The sequence below is a fragment of the Passer domesticus genome, chromosome 1, assembly GCF_036417665.1.
Source record: "Passer domesticus isolate bPasDom1 chromosome 1, bPasDom1.hap1, whole genome shotgun sequence".
NCBI classification, from domain to species: domain Eukaryota; kingdom Metazoa; phylum Chordata; class Aves; order Passeriformes; family Passeridae; genus Passer; species Passer domesticus.
Window position 1 is genome coordinate 8135677 of NC_087474.1, and position 17145 is coordinate 8152821.

At 42.1% G+C, this 17145-nt stretch overlaps 2 long non-coding RNA genes across 3 annotated transcripts in view; one reads left to right on the forward strand and one right to left on the reverse strand.

Moving 5' to 3' along the window:
- Positions 1-17145, forward strand: part of LOC135278731 (uncharacterized) — a 42212-nt gene that overhangs the window by 9935 nt on the left and 15132 nt on the right. For both annotated transcript variants that reach the window (XR_010346160.1, XR_010346172.1), the window contains 4 exons: positions 1912-2020; positions 7514-7710; positions 11467-11549; positions 11929-12029. This is a non-coding gene — a long non-coding RNA (uncharacterized LOC135278731). The remainder of the gene's footprint in view (positions 1-1911; positions 2021-7513; positions 7711-11466; positions 11550-11928; positions 12030-17145) is intronic.
- The window catches only part of LOC135278779 (uncharacterized), a 29728-nt gene that overhangs the window by 7570 nt on the left and 5013 nt on the right, over positions 1-17145 (reverse strand). The window lies entirely within an intron of this gene.

The window sequence follows — 17145 nt, forward strand, 5'->3', positions numbered from 1 at the left end:
GACCAGCAATCCAATATATTTTCCTGTAGTAACATGGGTCACAGCACAGAATAAAATAGTTCCATCAGCCTGCCTCTGCTGGATTGTTACCTGCTGTGTTTCCACTTCTGCTAGCCAAATGTTGGCATCTCAGTGATACAGAGCAGCCTGCTCTGGACAGTATCACGTATCTAAAATCATATGAAATCATATTGCATTTATACCACTCAGAGCTGAGGGAAAAAACCTTTTAAAGAGTCAAAGGCCACTTTCACTTTATAATGGCAATGTAGAAAGATTTTTTTGAAAGGCTGTTGGATACTGATCCTTGAGGTTCTTTGGTGAAACAGTTACTGGACACACTCATGGTCATATTTATTAATTATTTGTTCTCCAACAGCACCTACTAATGCACATGTTTGGTCCAAACATACAGAGTGACATTACTTGAAAGCCCATCATTTCCAGCTTTCAGGGCAGGTGTGGGAACAACCAGACTGGCTTCCATGAAGCAGCATCAGCTCACTTCAGCTGTTGCTCTACCTTTGCAACCTGAGGATGAGACTCAGGCTATTGGGAGCATCCCCTGCCTCTCAGCTTCAACGTTCAAGTTTTTGCAAGTTGACCTTGAGCAACAATAGGATTCTCTCTGCACATTGTAAGGAAATGGCAGAACTCCCCTCTACAGAGGGATATTATTCCCGGGTTTATAGCACCGGAAAAATACCTGTTAAAAATACCTTTAGGAAAATAAGACAAAATTGAGAAAAGACAGTAGTACACTTAATTTGCTGAAACCGGGATGTAAGTGCAGACGTATGTTCTAGAGTCACTTGCTGAATTTTGAAGAGATTACTAATAATTTGTTTTTGTTTTCCTAGCCTTGCTCTGTCTTCTTTTCAGCATCTGACAATAGAACCACCTATGCAATACACCAGAAATTATCAAGAAATGAGGGGAGTGGTTAGGTGATCTGTCTCTTGAGCAGCTTGCTAAGAACCATCTTCTGAATGAGAAAATCAGACGCTGTGTAGGAGAAATCCATCAGCGCTTGCTTGCTTTTTTCCTCCTCTTTCCTCTAGCCACAGGAGACCAAAGCAATCTCTATCCCCTGGGCCTGTTGTCCTATGGAAGGATTATCCCTTCCTCCAGCATGAAGGGTTATTTGTGTCCTTTTTTCATCTACCGTTTACTCTATTTTCCCTGTCTTGAAGTTTTCCCCTTTCTTATTTAAACAGAGCGTTGCTCTGTTTTTGGTGGTAAGGAGAGCAGGACACAACAGAGCAAGGCCTGCCTTCATCTAAAAGGCAGAAAGGAGTCCTTTTCCTTCTGGCTTTAACATACTTTGTGAGATCTCTGCCTAATCCTCACCATTCTCTTTCTCTGCCTCTGCTCCTCTTTTGGGCTGCCCACTCAAACACTCTTCTTGCTACTCTTCCCCCTCCTTGTGATGTAAAACCTCAACATCCAAGTAATGAATGCTGTCTCACCTTTTTCTCCTCACTCATATGCCCACAAGGTGAATGAACGCCCTCACAATGGAAGGAGGAGATAAGAAATTCCCCATGGAAATATCACAGATACTTAAAATAATTTGGAGCAAAAATCCCTGCAGGTTTACTGAAAACACCCCCCTTGACACACAGAGATTTATTTATCTGCTTTACTGCATTTTGCTTACGTCAAGAGCTGGATTGCTCCTGTACAGCCCCCTCGCCAGGCAGATAATTGCTACATATTCTTTTGTACTGCTGCCACCACCTCCACCATCGGGCGTTTTCCCAAACAATTGCCTGAGCAGCCTCAGAGCAATCCATCTCCCTGCTGACAGTGCTTTGGTATTAGGGGTCTCCCAGGAGCAGGTGAGAGTCTTGCCTCTTTTCTTGAAAATCAAATGAAGTAAATGCACTGCATTTCTCCTTCCTTTTCCAGATAATTAGCAAAGATGTTAAGTGGAGCCAGGGTAGCTCTCTGACAGCTCCAGCCTCTCCTCGATGGTATCTCGTTGGCCGTCGTTTCCATGCAGACACACCGACCTGAGGTAGTGTCATTTATCTTTACCTTTTGTTTACAGACACTCAGCCAGTTGTCACTCTGTGTGACAGTGCCTGTATTCAAGCCAATATGAATTTATTTTTTAAGAAAGATTTTCTGAGAGCGAAGCTTATGCCTCACTAAGGATCCAACTAAACTGCATTGCTGGCAAGACCTTTTCCTTCACCATCACCCATTATATTCATAATTAAACAAATAATGTTTACCTGGTGTTTGTTTCTTTTTTTTTTTGTTATTCCTGCTCAGGGTTTCTTCCACATGCTGATACTTTTCAGCTGAATAGTCATTAAAATCTATTGCTGTGCATTATGATAGTAACATTTTTTTAGCGTTCTTTGATTTCCTTCTCCAGCTGCTCAAGACTGGTTTCCTTCTCAGCTCCCTGGATTTGGGAGCTGAGAAGGAGACAGTCTGGACGTGGGAGTGTCAGACTCCATTGGCTGTAGGCAGCTGGAGACCCCAAGAGTGCCAGGACTAACCGTGGTCCCATGTTTTGTCCTAGAAGGATGCTTGACAAATGTGACATCAGTGTGTGTGAGGCAGGGCATAAACAGTTTTTTGTATGTTGCTGTAGTCACATCAGTGGGTTTTGGTTTTGAGCTCCTTCCTTTACTTCCCTTCCCTTTTCCCTGGCTGTTCAGTGAAGATGAGAGGAGAAGAGCTGGATGCAGGGGCAGCATCCCAGGGAGCGCTGGGCCACATCTGTTCATCCTCCCCTTGCCTGCACTTGTGTGGCAGTGTGCAGGTAGCAGCTTCTTTGCCATGGCCTTGGACAGAGGCAGGAGGGTGCACTCAGCCCCTGGGTTTCCTGTGTTGTTTGCTTCTGGAGAAAGGCAAAGCTGGATGGAGACAAAGTGCAGGGACTTGTTTTCCATGGTGCATACCAGAAGCGGGTTCAGCAAAAGAGTTTGGTACACTTTAGACAAGTAATGACTCTCCTTTCCCTTTTTACTGTTAATGTCTTCATTGCCAAAGTAAATATTTCATTTCCCAGTACTAATGCAGCTCAAGAACCAAGGACATGTGTATTCCCTTCCCTAATGTCTCTTACCCCAACAGCACATAATATATAATTGCACAAAAAAGACTGGGGGACTAAGGACATACCTTAAACTGCTTCCAGTCTGTCTACAACTTCAAAACCAAGAACCATATACAGGGCCCAAATACACACCTGGATGAGCTATTTTATGCAAAACTTCTGGTTAACCAAGAAGTTTCCATGATACTAAATATTTACTTGTAAAAAAAATGTTATCTCACTGTGAATTTTACTTTCTAATTTCATAGGAAGTGTGCTTCTTTGTAATACTGTCAGGGTGGTATATTTGATTTTTTTAGTTAGAAAGTACATTTTAGCTTGAAATGACATGAAAATTTATTCTAAAAAAGTTCTAAATTCTTAACATCAGATGAAAAATAAAATATTTTGGTACATGAAGCATTTTGTTTTAACTGATATAATGATTTTAAAATATTTTTCCGTTTGCAGATAAGTAACAAAGTAGTTTGAAATGAGACAGCAATTACAATGTAATTTTTTTCAGAGTCGCTAGTGAGATAAAAAACCCATTATCTGTAAAGCTCAGACTAGAGAATCTAAGCCATGAGGGTTATGTTGAGAGCATCTTGTGATCTTTAGATGGTAGATGCTTGGCACAGATATATAGTATGTGTGTTTATATGTGCACCCATATGAAAGCATGAGCGTATATTTTATAGGCAAGGGAATTGTGCCACAGGGGCTTGCCCTCAGATGTAATGGCTCCATATAGCTCATGGCGAGGCATGCAGTCAGCATTATTGTGGATATTATTTCTTTACAGCTTTGGACCCAGGCCAAGACAAAAACACACAGTTATATTTGAGTATATCAATAGTTGCACACAGCTTTGCGTGAAAGTTTTCCTTAAATCTTTCCCAAAAATCTCCCATGAATACACAGTGTGGATTTTGTTGCTAACCCTTTTAATAGTCCCCTATTCCTTTTGCTTAGGCAAGCATTGTGATGTAATACATGTGTTTGCTGGCAGTGGTATATGGGATGCTGAGGGCAGTAGTTACACAGCTCTTGGAGAAGGTTTCTTGCTGCCATCCCTGGCAATATCAGGACAGGTAAATTCAGTTCCAGCCTTCTATGGTGGGCATGGATCCAGCAACCTGGCCCTGATCCTTCACCCTGGGGCCATATCTCAGTTTTGCCTGCCTGAGTCAGGTTGGGCTGCCTTTGCCTTTGTCTGTGGGCAGTGTATTGAGTGAGAGGTGCAGCAGGAGCAGCACAGGCTGCCCAGCGATGCCCAGCGTGAGCGCTCCTGGGGCGCAGGTGAGAGGGAAGGCAGGGAAAACAAGCACTGCAGAGCTGCAGAGCAGGTCCCCAGTGCCCTGCTCCCTGCTGATGGACAGCAGCGTGTTGTGGAGGCAGTGTAGCATAGCTTGTTTAATGCTGCATTATGGTAATGAATACCGGGGAGCCATTAACACGGGAATCTCGGATTTCAAATATAACGAACCACGCACTTCAATGTTTTCTAGCAGGGTCTTCTTTGGAGCCGTAAGCACGCGATTTTTTTTTAATCAGCTTTCATCCCAAAGCAAATTTTCCCAGCTAAGTACCTCTTTAATCAATCCATTCACAAATATATATATATATTTATTTTTAATAACATTTTTTAATATTTGCCAGAAACATAATGACAGTTATTTTTACCCATGGTATGTTCTTTACCTATTTAATGTTATACAACCTTTCTAAAACCAAATTAAGCAAAAACATTAGCATCAATCCATTGAATTCAGATGCTATTAAAATAAAGTAGATGTTTTCAAACACTAGAATGAATGGAAAAACATTTCCTTGACTGTCAGATTGCATTTCTTTCCCGTTGAAGCTAAGTGGGTTAAATTAAGTGACTAATTAACTATGCATCTGCACAATTAGGTGGGCATTTTTATTTTGCTTAACTTATATATTTATTTCCAACTTGTGAAAAAAGAACTGTAACAAGACAGAGGGAAAGCATTCCCCAGAGCACTACTGTAGTGTGGTTTTTACTATCATTTCCATTGAAGTGCTGTTAATTACTTGGGTTTACAACTCAGGCATAAAAATTTGCACAATGGTGAAATTTCTCAAAGAAGATGTTGCTCAGGTTTATTAACTGCTGTTTTTAGATTAGAAAAGCTGAAACAACATCCAACAACAATAACCACCTTTGCTGCAGGTGTTCTGAGTCTCTCCTTGTCGTGAACTGATTTGTTCCAGTCTGGCATTGGGATGCCATTTCCAAAACCATCTCTGGAGCCGCTGCCTGGACCTTTGCCTGTGGTTTGCATGAGGGCAAGGCAGGTGCTGCTTTGCAGCTGAGGAACTACCCAGATGCTCAAGCCATCAGCAAAAGCAGCAATCACAGTTTCAGTTTCTTCAGTTCCCCTTCCAAAATGCATGTGGAGGTTCATAAACCTCCAGCAAACATTCAGTGGAAGAAGGGCACCCAAGGCTTCTCCACTTGGAATGAAGCTTTTCCTTCCTATCCTTTACACTGCTCCCCCAAAACTGCATCTGACTGCAGCATTGTGCTGGATTTCTCACTGAATTTCCTCTTGCACAGAAAAACTAGAAGTGCTCTTTAGTGCTGCCATTCACCAAACCTCCTTTCCAAGATGGTTTTTATCTCAGTTCTTGCCAGAATCCCTGTCACTGGCTGGCACAAATGCTGTGAATGGACTAATGTGGGCCCAGCAAGCGCTGGGACTGATGCTTTGAGCTGAGCTTTTGAAAATAATGAGCTGGATTGTCAGAGTCCTTGGTCAGCAAGGCAAGAGAATAAGAACCCTACTGCTCCCCTGCTCAGTTTGCAACTCCAGCTGCTGGCAGTGGCAACAATTCAACTGAAATTCCCTCCAGTGAGAAAGGTCCTTGGCAAGATGGAAATGTTGAGATTTTTTTCTCCTCCCCTGTAATTTCTGTGGGTTTTTTGGCATCAGATGCCTTGTGTCTTCATACAAAAGTTCTTTTCTTTTTCTTTTTTCCTTTATTTTAAGCTGACATTTTGATTCTGCCTTAATTAAACCACTTTGAAAGCAGCATGACTCTGTTTCAGAATGAGTTGCACTGGTACAAGTTTTGTGCAGAGGCATCTTTGTTTCAGAGTGACTGCATCCCTTCTGACAGTCCTCCCACAGCTAGCCCACCTTGCCTTGCTTCAGGCCTGCACCAGGATAGGTTTTTTACTTGTATGAATCTTGCTGCTCCACAAGCATTCTGACCAGATGTCACAGGGCACTTTTCATGCCAAGAGAAAACCTTTTTTGCTTTTGCTTCTTTGCTTTTCTGCTTGCCTGACAGCCCTCTTGCTCCTTTTCCCCCTCCTCCCCTCTTCCATTCAATTACTGACCCAGTGTGGATGTCATGCCTCAGGATTTCTCAGGGCTTTTTTCTCTCCCAGAAAAAGAGCATGTCCAGCGCTCACTGGTTCTGTTCTTTGCTGTGACCTCCCAATGTCTGGGGCAGAGCATGCAGGAGGAAAGCACTTGTGGGGACAAGGGCCAGCACCCTACTGCACCCAAGGAACACATGTGGCTTTCCTGTGATACAAGATGTTCTCTTGCTACTGCCTCCACCTAAAGTTGTGCACAAGATTTTTCCAAGTTTTAAATAGTTATGAGTAGTGGTTGTTAAAAGATAAGTGATTATTTTTTTTGCTGTTGCCCTTCAAACCCACCTTCCTCCTGCCCTGCTCATATGGTGCTCCTACAGCTTTATACTTTAAACGGCTTTGTTTTGTTCAAAGTGTCTAATTTTACAGCAATTGGCCAAATATCCCACCTCTCCCTCATGCCCATGTGCTTTATCTTTGTCTGTCTTGCCTCTTCAGAAAGTATCGTAGACATTCAGGTATTTTTGCTTACCAGATTAAAAAAAATCCAAACAAAACTGGTTCAGAAAAGCCATGGTTCAGAACTGCCTCTTAGGTTTTTAAACTGTATTTATAGTAGAGGAGGTAAATTGCCAAAATTAAACCATGACAACATGACAAAAACTCATGGAGATGATAAGGCAGAAATTCCTAGACATACTCTCTTGCATTCACTTCCAAGCCCATGAACTCATTCCCACCAGTTTGGGATGTATTTCTGAGACTGGAAAGCACCTTCATGAGGAATTATTGGTTATTTTTAGTAAAATGCTTGGAAATTTTAACAATTGAGATTCAAATGTTATAAAGTCTAGTTATTTTAAGGTGCACTTTTATGATCAACAACCATATGGGAGAGCATTTCAAGAAGGAAAATTAACACTCAGTTTCTGGGCTGGTCTGTGGAATAGTGGACAGCCTCTTCATGGGGCTGGACACTGTTGATTCAGTGTTATCTTCATACCCCAGCAAGACCTTTCTGACCACCAGCCTGGTATGTGAGTATTGCTCCATTTTCCAGGCTTATAGAACCTTTTAAAGCAATATCCATTTCTGTTCTGCAGCCCAACATTTCAAGAAGTGAAAAGAAATCCGTGGAGGTTAAGAAAAAATTACAAATCATCTATTAGAATTACAAATATTTTTACCCTGTGCTGTTGCTTAGTGGATTGAAAATTGAGCCCACTTGGACAAATTAAATGAAATGTGGGAAGAAGACTGTTGGGAAGTGATCAGCTGGTCCCTGTGTCCTGGAATTCTGGTAAGTCACTGCTGGGAAATTCACAGCACCCCTATAGCCAAACCAAATACTGGATTCACAGGATGTCTTGCTAGAGGCTGCAAATCTACTTTGAAAAAATCCAGCTGTACAGTAAGCATGAATATTTTCTTAAATTGGCATTGAAAATATCCCTGAATGTGTTAAATAAAAATCTTCTATCAAATGCATTCTTTTAGGAGTGGGACAGAACTGAGTAAGGACATGTCAGGCAGAACTAGGTAATTTCTGGAATTTTGGCTCTGTGATCCCTCTCTTGAAAGAGAGACAACAGAAGCAGCTTATGTCCAGGAAAAGAAACAGAGCAAATGTTTCTCCTTTGAGCAAGCAAAGAGAAGAGGGAGACTGTGATCGTTGCCTGCTCTGCCTGGGCTGCAGGGCAGCTCCGAGCTGTCTCCTGTGCAGGGCAGACAGAGGAATTGCAGCCAGCATAGTCCAGTGGGCTACTCACTGCCACCAGCTATGTTTAGTGGTGGGTATTTTCAGCAGCAGGATTTTGTCTTGTAATCCACGTCACACAGCACCTGACTGGCAGATGTCTGGGTACACAGGGAGGCTGGGAGGAATCAGTAGTTTGGGAGTGCTGGAGGTTTTTTGGATGTGACTATTTTGATCATATTGTCTTTATTCCAAAAGTGAATTTCTAACTACACCCACAGTTCTGGGTGAATAAAAAGCCAGACCTTGCATAAAAACAATCAATTTTCTAAAGTTGTTGAAATGGCAAGATCTTTAAAAATCTGTCAGTTCATTAATATATTATAAACCTATGCTAGCTTGCCCTGAAATAATTTAGTAGATAAGATCTCATTTTGCTGATAACTAAATGAGTTTTAGAACATTCAGGGTATTTTAAAAAAAATCTTGTTTACATTTACAATTCCTCGTAACTGTTTATATCCATTTAATGACTAATAAAGCATGTCCACAATCTGTCCCTGGCTGAATTCCTCTGAACAGTTCACTCCCTCAGAGCAGCATTGGCTTCATGCGTTGGTTCAGTGACCAGCATGATTTTTGAATCAATGTAACACAGGAGAGGGTTTACATTACTGCTGCCACAAAATGTAATCAACTGCCTAGCATACTTGTCTGAAGAATTATTAAAGCATAGAATGCAAAGTGGCAGAAATAGAAGTATAATTCTAGTAAAATCATCAAAGGATGCAATAACCGAGTTAGAAAATGCAGTGACAGATCTAATTAACAAACTAAATTACAATTCAGTCCAAAAATAATTGTCATTAGAAGTAAAATCACATTTCTGTCTGAAGCGTCTCAGCATGTTTGCCATAGTGATTGCTAAAACTAGAAAGAAACCTACTCTCATTATTTTTTTAATGCAATTATTACACACAAAAATCAGTCATGAAATCGAATGTGCCAGTTTAGCAAACGATTCTCAGCTAAGAGCCTCCCCTCTCACACCACAAGGTACAGATTTAGGCTGGCTTACAGCACTTTGTTTTTGTGCTCATGTTGGAGTCAACATTATTTTTGGACTGGCTCCTTCCTCCCAAAGACCTCTTTGTATTCTGATTTAAAACAACAGACAATTTAATTTTAATATTGACCTAATTGCACATCTGAATCTATTGGAAGCTGTCTAACAAAACAAAAATACTAATAGGACATGTGCCAACTGCAGTTTAAGTTGGGCTGCTTTTAATATAAGCTGAAGAGCTTTTGTATTAAGCTCTAACAATGGCTAATACAGCTGCTGAGCTGATTACTTAAACAACTTCTGGGTATATTCACACGTCAAATTTGAATTCCAAGTATTTTGCATACTGTTTCCACCTATATAATTGTCCACTGGCCCTTATCATTATTTATTATGCAAAACTGATTTTTTTTTTGAAGCGTGAAGAATGAAGTAATTTAGTATGCAAACAGTTAAAACTCTCATGTGGGTTCTGATTTTGTATGTGTTGATAAATTCACTTACGATGACTGACAGTGTGAGATTTTTTGGGGTCGTATCGGTCACTCTTTCCATGACACTGATGAAAATGATAAACTAAATGCCAGAAGTGTCCCTGGCGCATCATAGGATGAAATGTGTAAAATGTCAGTGTCTAGCCTGTGTCTATTAATAACTAAATATGATTGTGTGTAATGAGCAGAGATTTTCATGTTGATTGAAGTATGATTTCTTTTGATCTTCCAGATGTTGCTGCTTAGAAATTCATATTGCTCTTTTGCTGCTAAATGCATAATGACCTTTTAAAACCTTTTAACTGTTAAAACCCCTATTATTTTCAACAACATAGTCAACTTTCCATCTTTTTTTTTTTTAATGTTGATTGGAAGTTTCACTCTCTTCCCATCCTCACCTTCCACTTTGCTTTCTCTGGACTCCTCTTCCTCTCTCCTTGTTAAACCCTTCTTTTCCTCTAATATATTTCTTTAGCAAAGTTCCTGACATCAGGCAGATTCCTGTACTCAGAGGAGCAGACAGCATAAGAGGGCAGGACCCTGTCGTCACTTTTGTCGCTTCTACCCCCTAAATGTCCCTGACTGTTACTCAGCATTGCTGGAAAAATTGTCCTGAGCAACCATTTCAGGCAAACACCCAGGTCACCTCGCTTCTGAGGCAGAAAAGGAACAAAGGCAGGTGTCAGAAATGAAGAATCGTGTAGCTGACGTTGATAGTGGAGTGATCTGCTCTGAAGAAAGGAATTGTGGAGCATTGTAAGCTTTCTGCATGAATAATGCATTTGTGTCGCTCATTTTTGGGCTTAGTCACACCCTGCCTTCCACATTTGGCCCCTTTATGGTTGCACCTGTGCATGAATGGTGACTGCCTGAGAGCCTGCAAGGATGAAACCAGTCCCTGAGTAAAGGCAGCAGCAACAGCAGCAGCAGCAGCGTAAACATCTCTTCATTATTCAGCTTTTGTGCCAATCCCACATTGGCACAAGGCTGTCTCTGGCCTGTGTGACTCAGCCATGTGAATGCAGGAGCTGCTTCTGCACCCTGAAGGTGTTTCAAGTGCTTGACTGATTTGGTCAGCAAAGAAAGCAATTTCTACTCCTTGCACTTCTGCCAATATGAATTTAGGATGCTTCAGCAGCTCTAGAGGGGCTTCCCAGTGCCCAGGTTTCCTCCTTGTCACTGCCTTGTCACTGCCCAAAAGGGCCTTGGGACACTACCCAGTCCAAACTCCCATTTCAAGCAGGGCCAGGACTGGCTTGGGACCTATTCACCCAACCCATTTCAAGTATTTAGGAGGGGTCTGGAAGGAGAGCTGCACCTGGTTTGTTATGTTTCCAATGGTGTATACTTATCAAGGGCCAGATCCTCTTGATAGCCTCATTCTGGGCAAATGCAGTGTCTTCAAGCAGGACTCCTATAAATTAGCATGAGGATAAATCTACTTGAAATGGTTTGACCAATTCACCACAAAAGGACTTTTCTATATAAATACTTCCAAACCCTCCTTTGGGCCCACTAGGAGTTGGTTCGGCTCTTCTCATAACCTGGATGCTGGCACAGGGCCATGGCTCAGGTGTTTTGTGTCCTTTGAAATGGGGAGGTGCCTCATGGATCTATTTAAGCTGTTGTGTAAGAGTAGGAAAATGTACCACTTCTGCAGTATATAGGTGGAAGAGACAAGAAAGCAAAGTAAAGCATCTAACAAAAAAAAAAAACCAAACCCACTTTGCCAAGTTTTTTATACCTTGTTCCTGGAAATATTCAACATAGAAAACAAATTATTTGTGGTTTGAATTACAGATTCTGTGGCAAATATGACACATAGAGCCAAACCCAGGAAGATCTTAGACCCTTGGAGGCCCAGACCAAGTCTACCATGACAGGTAAAGAGTGTCTGTACCAGATGATTATTTAGTGATTAAAAATGCTGTCTGTCATATGGCATCTTTGCGATGTCATTGTGAAAATAGATGCATCTTTTCCTGGTGTCCCTGTGGTTTTGTTTGTCCCTAATGCAATAGTGACAGTCCTGGGGCCCTATTGCTCTCAGCTACCTCTGGTTCCTGTGCAATGTACTGTGTCCTTCATTATATATTCTGGTCCCATCTGGTCTGACAAGCCTTCTCCATCCTCAGAAGCGATTACAAATAATAATGATGACAAAACCCAGAGAATTTTTGCTTTATTTTGAAAATGATTGTTTTGTGTTGCATGGTGGTGCTTCCTGCCTCTCTCTGGGGTCGCCTGGCAACCATTTGCTAGCCTGCTGCCATCAGATCCATATCGAGCAAGGGCATCTGGAAGCTGGTTTGGGATGGAAACTGCTCCCTTTCACCATCCCTGCTGCTCTTCTGTGGGCAGAGGTGAGGTTACTGTGCATGCAGTGGATTCATGACCATCACTCTGAGAGAGGCTATTTAAGCATATTGTAGCAGTTTCATTTGAGTGTTGCCAAAATATGAAAAGAAAAGCTGGTGATAATACAGTATCAACCACCAACACTGCATAATTAAGCATGCATTATTTGCAGTTGATGTTTGTCTGTTTAATAGAATTAAGGATAATTAAGAGGAAACAGTGAGGAGATATCTCTGCACAACATAGCAATCTACCAAAGCAAGTGAAACAGGGAAAGCAATGTCTCTGAGTAGGATTGCTTACCCTGTGTGGTGTTTGCTCCTTTGTTTCTTCAATGGGTCACTTATTATATATTAAAATTATATATTTGTATGAATACATACATGGGTTAAGTGAAAAAGGGACAGATCATGGCTAGGGCACATTAAGATTTTATAAGGGCATGCTCAAATTTAGAGAGTAGAGGCATTTGCTATATAGGGCTAAGATGGACATATCCCAACTCTCTCTCATCCAGCATCCTTTCCTTTGTTTTCACTGAATGCCCTGTGACTGTGCCTGTCTGATCACATCCCCCACTCTCCTCACCCTGAAGCCAACATCTCTGCACTGGCTGGAGTAAGTCCAAAGGTTGTTGGTCACTGGGTTTAGCTACATGAGTGAAAGTGGATGAATGCCTTGTGCCCACCCGTACCTCAGTAAGAGCTCCTTCTTCTGACATCCCACCTTGGGGCTAAGCCTCCTCCCCTGTGGTGCTGCAGATATAAATCACCTTTTGTAGCTGAGTAACCCTTTGCTTTAAGGGTCTGTTCCTTTAAGCAAAAGCAGTAGAAACAGTGGAAGGAGTGTGGCTAAAGATGTATTTACTTGAAACATCCAGAGCTCTGAATATATCACTAGCATAGTCCAGAATGGCCTGGGGAACATCTGTGCTTCAGCTTTGCTCAACAAAGACAAATACGTCTCGCTCAGTGCTTTGTTCTTATATAAGTTTCCATATTGGTAGAAATAATTCAATGTATCTTGGTAATTCTGTTAAGGCAGGCTCACCAGTTTCCCCACTTCAGATTCAATAGTAATTGTGTTGATATTACCCGCAGGTATCTTTGTAAGATAATGCTATTAATGTCACTACTCCAGAAGCTTTATCAATACATTAATTGGTGCAGGAAGGTTGACAGCCTGCCCTTACAAGTGCCTGGCTTTGAGCAACCTGAAACTGAAATGATTATTTGAAATTATGTTCATTTTTGAGGACGGTGCTCTGCAGAGGGACACCAAGAAGCAGCATCCTTAAATGGCAGCCAGGTTTGCTGAGTGGGTAACTAATGCAATCACTGTTTTTGTTTGTTCCTGTGGTGAACACATACCCAAGGTGAGGATTAGGGTCTCTCTGATCAGTACCATGTTACAAACAGCTTGCAATCAAATGTGGATTCTTATATAGGAAAATGAAACTACTCCCTTTCAGAAAAATTGAATTCCTTTCCCAGCAGGTCGATAAGTGACCTCAGACAGAGGTGGTTGAAAAGAAGAGACAGATGCCATGGTGTGCAGCAGAGCTTCCTGACGAGGATCCTCTGTCTCTAAAAGACTCCAGCAAGATGAGTCCCTGCAGTAACATAGAGCTTTGGGGGAAGAATGTGCTCCAAGACAGAAACTTACTGCTCTGTCTTCATTCCTCCAGCACTGCCTTTGCAGACAGGCAGAGATGGTGGTTCCCTGAGGTAGCAGTGGCTGGCAGACTGCCTTGCTTGGACAAGGCACGTGGCAAAGCCCTTCCAGTCCCTGGTCCCCAGTTCCTGGTCCCCAGTCCCTGCCTGGCCAGTCTCTCTTGCACAGATGATGGCAGATACTGTCACAGACAATGATTACTAATCTGTTTCTTCCTCCTCAGCATCAACTAAAGAAGCAAGTCTGGTTCTCCTTCCCAGGCTTGTGCCTTCCCCTTCTCACCTGATCTCCCATTCCCACTCACAAAGTTTTCAGGCAGATAGCTCAGAGACAACTTAGAAATGCAATCTTCCCCCAAACTGGTGTCTCCCAGCTTTTTCCACAGTCTTCCTCTACATATTTTTTTTGGTTTTGCAGAATTGAATTTTACCTGTAGTAAGGATCAGCCTTGAGCTGACTTTGCACTCTTAAGCTCTACTGAGAGCTGATCCTGAATTGCAGATTTTGCCTGGATTTTGCAGAGTTCTCTGAGGTCTAGACCTCCTGACACTGCACAAAAAGTCCTGAAGAGGTACCACAAAGGAGTAATGAGCACTACTGCCTGGAAAGGTGGTAGAGGCCCCATCCCTGGAAATAGGAATGCTGACAGGGCTCTGAGCAACCTGATTTAGTGGAAGATATCCTTTCTCATTCCATGTGGGTTGGATTAGATGAACTTTAAAGGTCCCTTCTAATCCAAACTATTCTGTGATTTTATGAATCTACGAAAGAGACCTGAATCCAGCTGGTCTAGCCTGAGTGTATGGTTGAAATTTTAGGGGCCTGAGCAGAAGGAAAAAGAGACGGATACAGCTACCTAAATCTTTTTAGATTTTTTGGTTTTTTAGATTGTAGTCAATGCAAAGGCATAAGCAACCATAAAGACTTCCAGAGGTTGCTCCCATGTCCCATATTTGTGATGTGTGAGGAAAGAAGAGGGAACTCACTGGAAATATTATTGTCTTCATGCCTTTGAATTCTGCTCCCTTCTTTGAAATCCCCCCTTTCTATAAAGACAGAATTCTAGTACTGGATGGTGCCATTTGTTATGTTGTGAACTATGTGGCAGCAGTTAGAGCACTGATTTAAGATAAGAATTATTTAGCTCTCAGCTTTCCCCTGATACAGGAAGAAATGTTCTCCCATTTCCCAGATCTCCAGCCCTGATTTACTGTATCCTGGATGGGAGCAATCACCAACTCTTCTTTCCAAGCCACCCCAGGGTACAGCCAAGCTGTTAAGAGTCACATGTAAGAGACAGCAAGCAGGGGGAAACCATGCATGGTCAGTCCTCAGGCATGCACAAGTTTTGCCATGGCTTTCTCCTAGTTTTATCCAGTCACTCTGAACTCCACCAGCAGCTCTGCCCCAGCAAGGTGCAGCCACACCAGTGGAGAGATGGCTGCATGACCCTGGTGGTGTGAGAAGTCCTGGCTCATATGGAAGCTGAGGGAGGGGGCAGGTGCCTGTTGGTCTTTGCTTGGGTTGCTTTAGGATCAGTAGCCTCAACCACGCTGCCTGCAGCAGCCACTGCAGCAGAGTGTGGGCAAAGCTGAGGCTAAACCTGTGTGGATTTAGCTGTCATCCTCCAAATATGAAACTGTTGAAAAGGAGCAGTTTTGACAAACTGGACCAGTGTCTGATATTTGTAAACCAGCATGTGTCTGTGTTCATATTTATTCACACCATTCTTCAATGTTCCAGTTCCTAGATTGGTGTGAGGATAGCTCCTCAGAAATTAATAACTGTTAGAGCTTTGTGGCTCAGTGAGTTGTTTACTTCCTTACATCATTAATACTATCCTTGTAGGGAGGAGGAGTGTTGAAAATAATAAACACTCTTTCCTTCATTAATATGCTGAAGGCTGTGGAAGCAAAGGCAAGACATGACTGCTACTTACTGTGGGGCCTCAAAGTACACAGCTCCCAGCTGGTGCTTCAGTCCACGCTCAGGTCTTTTCTCCTTGCTGTCATAAAACAGTTATATAATCACACAAGCCCAAATTTGCATCTTTTCTGGCATATGGACTGTGCCACTCTCTGCCTGTCTATCTGTATATGTATTGTATGTACATCACTTAGAAAATACGCTGGATTTTACATATTGGGTGTGGGTATCACTCATTACAGGAATTCACCCTCTGCACTGGTCCTTGGTGGGGTGCTGGCTCAGTAGGTGGCACTATTTCCTCTGGATTTAGGATCAAATCTGAGTCCCAGCAGCACGTGTGGGAGCCTGAAGGCCCAGTTTGAGTCAGTTATCAGGGCTGGTTGGTTCTGTGCAGGACATGGAGCAGCACTTCTGGCCATGGGTGAGAGGGGTCTTGACTTTGACATTGTAGTCAAAATTAACTTCTCTAGTTTCATTCTGGTTCTATCTCTTTTGCAAATTCAGCTGGGTATGGCATTGGTTTTTTATTTTACAGTCTAAAAACTGCTGTCTGGTATTGACTATGTTGTAGTAACTCTCTTAAACTAGCTATTACTAGCTACCCCAGAAATGGCTGCATTCCTACAGCAGAAATGTGTCCCTATACATTCCTCTCCTCATAATGCTGAATCTTAATTAATTGCTAATTATAAAGTGCTTTCAGATCCCCAGAGGAAAAAAAAATTGTATGGAAGTGCAAAGTATTGTTAATTGTTATTTTAGCACTTTAAAAGCGTGAACCTGGCCCTGAAAACTAGCCACAAAATAATACACTAATTCCAAATTCTGCATGAGAAAACTCGAGGCCACAAGGGAATCTGAAAGGTTCCTAATTAGGCAAAACTCACAAGGCAGACAAAAACTGGAAGACAAAGGTTAAACAAAAGAGGCAAGAATATATTTCACAGGAATCCAAAACAGAAGTAGAGAAATGCAGCGAGGGACAGATAGTTGGTGTGGACCCGAGGCCAGGTGCAGATGCACAGGGGAGATGCCTGCACATTAGCATACATCACTCTGCTAAACCCAGGCCTGAGGTAGCCTGAGCTTCCTTGGAGTGACACCAGGGATTTGCTCGGCCCCTTTTGTTTTGCTGATATCACAAGAGTGGAGACAGGGAATTAGGCTGGCGCTGATAACTGCCTGCCATGCACTCAGGGGAGAGGGTGATCATTTGTGTGCTCTTGGCTCTGCCCCTTAGGGTCTTTGGATTTTGTGGTTTTTCCACCCATATTATTATCCTTGCTATTTTTAGAAAATTTGGTAGAGAAGGAACAAGTTGTTAAAAATACTAACTTAAAATAGAAAAAGTGAGTAAAAGCTTTGGGGCCGGATTTACAAGGACAAATCAGGATATTAACAGCCATTTTATGCTCTAAGTTTAAATGTAAATTTTTAAGCTCTCTTCTCTTCCCTTTAATTAAAATTTATTTAAGCAGGAAATGTTTAATTCCCTAAATACCAAAGTTTCCACTGGTC